This window comes from Vicia villosa, linkage group LG7, assembly GCF_029867415.1.
Source record: "Vicia villosa cultivar HV-30 ecotype Madison, WI linkage group LG7, Vvil1.0, whole genome shotgun sequence".
Taxonomy (NCBI): domain Eukaryota; kingdom Viridiplantae; phylum Streptophyta; class Magnoliopsida; order Fabales; family Fabaceae; genus Vicia; species Vicia villosa.
In genome coordinates, this window is record NC_081186.1 from 104282726 (window position 1) to 104284819 (window position 2094).

Below are 2094 nucleotides of genomic sequence, written 5' to 3' on the forward strand. Positions count from 1 at the left end.
TTACATTGATTATGCATCTAAATTATACTTAAATAAATTTTCATTTATAAATTAAAACCATATATTTTAGTGCATAAATTATTTATTAGATCGTGAAAAAAAATTAAAGTTGCTATACATTGTTTTTTTTTTTTTATTGTAAGCAAGGATATTAAATAGTAGAGAACTAAGGGTTCTCAAAACTTGTTTACACAAGAACGAGAAACCCTGACAAAAAGAGAAATTACAACCAGAAATTAACACACATGATAATTTTATTTCATTAATCAGCATAAGCTTAACCATAATATTGCACACTATTACAAATACATATCACAAGAACATATAAAAATACATGATATATCCTTGACCCAAGAAGCTAGGTATATATATATATATATATATATATATATATATATATATATATATATATATATATATATATATATATATATATATATATATATATATATATATATAATAATATATATATATATATATATATATATATATATATATATATATATATATATATATAGCTAAGGCACAAAGTACATGTCTGCCTATCAAGGTTTATTTAGGTATATATATAACTTTTATATCATATCACAAATCATATTCCATGATCATATCATTGAAGGAGATGGAGCTGGGGAGGGCATGACATCATGAGGACACAAATCATGGAACTGTTGACATGAGTTTGTAACATTTCTATAATAACACAATTTATACAAATGCATGCAACGTTTCGGATGTCCAATTTGGCTATATCCTCCCTCAACAACACTCATAATTCCCACAACAACAGCAATGAGAACTAAAACAAAGGAAGCAATCATTGTTTTCGCCATACTATATGATAAGTGAGATTAATATTACTCTTTTTAATTTTCTGATTGTTTTGAATGAAATGAATATTTGGCTAGCTCTCAAATTTATAGGACAATTGTTTTCCTTAAATTAGTGGTGAATTATGAAATTTGACTTTTGTGTGAAGGAAAATTATTTTCAAAAATTTAAGACGTGTGGGACTTGTATATTGTTAAATATTTACTATGTTTGGTTTCCTTTAATGAGTGTAGTTTATGGTTTATTTGTTTATTAATTAATTAAATAGTAATAATAAACATTATAATATAAATTACGTAGGAGAAATTTTTGGTTGGTGGTGGATATACATCAAACTCAAATAGCTTTATTTTGTGGTAATTGATTGTGTGGTGGAATTATAATGTTCTTCCTAGATATAGTAATGTGAACAATTGCATGAACAATACAGCAGGAATTTTGATTAGAATAACCAAGTGTAATGGGTTATTGTTGGTGTATTTTGATGTTATGACATAAATGTTTAAATTCAATAATTCAAGCCATTGCATTTTCATAATTCATAAAGGATTAAATATATGTTTTTCTAAATATATCAATTTTAGTTATAATTCTTTTAAAATTCCTTTAAGCTTTTTTATTTATGTAAAAAAATTATTATCCGGATCCAGCTCTCGCTGTCATTTGTTATTTTCCTAACAAGTGGTATCAAGAGCCCTAGTTTGGTGGAGTATAAATTTTTTTAGTATGCTCTGTTATTGCAGTTTTATCTAATCTTTTACATCACAAAAGAAATTTTATATTCTGTGTTGGTTGGGAAAATTTTGTTTAGCTGCAAGAAAGGTTTAGGTTGCAAAGTCAAGTTTTCAAGTGCGGTGAAGATAGTGAAGATTGACTTAGAGAATTTGATGAAAAAAAATCAATTACACCTTGTAGAAAATTCAAGTCAGATATGTTTTGATACAATTTGGATTACACAAGGCGTTGAAAGGAAATATTTCCAACATGGAAAACGAAAAGTGGGAGTTACTAGATTTGAGAGCTTCGAGTACAATTTGCATGTCTTTGGCAAAGAATATTCTTGCGAATGTTCTTGGTACGTTGTCAGCAAAATAGGTATGGGAGAAACTTGAAGGGATATATTAAGGAAATGGTATATCAAATCGGTTGTTGTTGAAGGAGCAGTTTCATAGCTTGCGGATGGGTGAACAAACAAAAGTATTTGATCATCCAAGTGTTTTCAATGGTATTGTTTCTGAATTAGAAACTATTGGAGTCAAGATT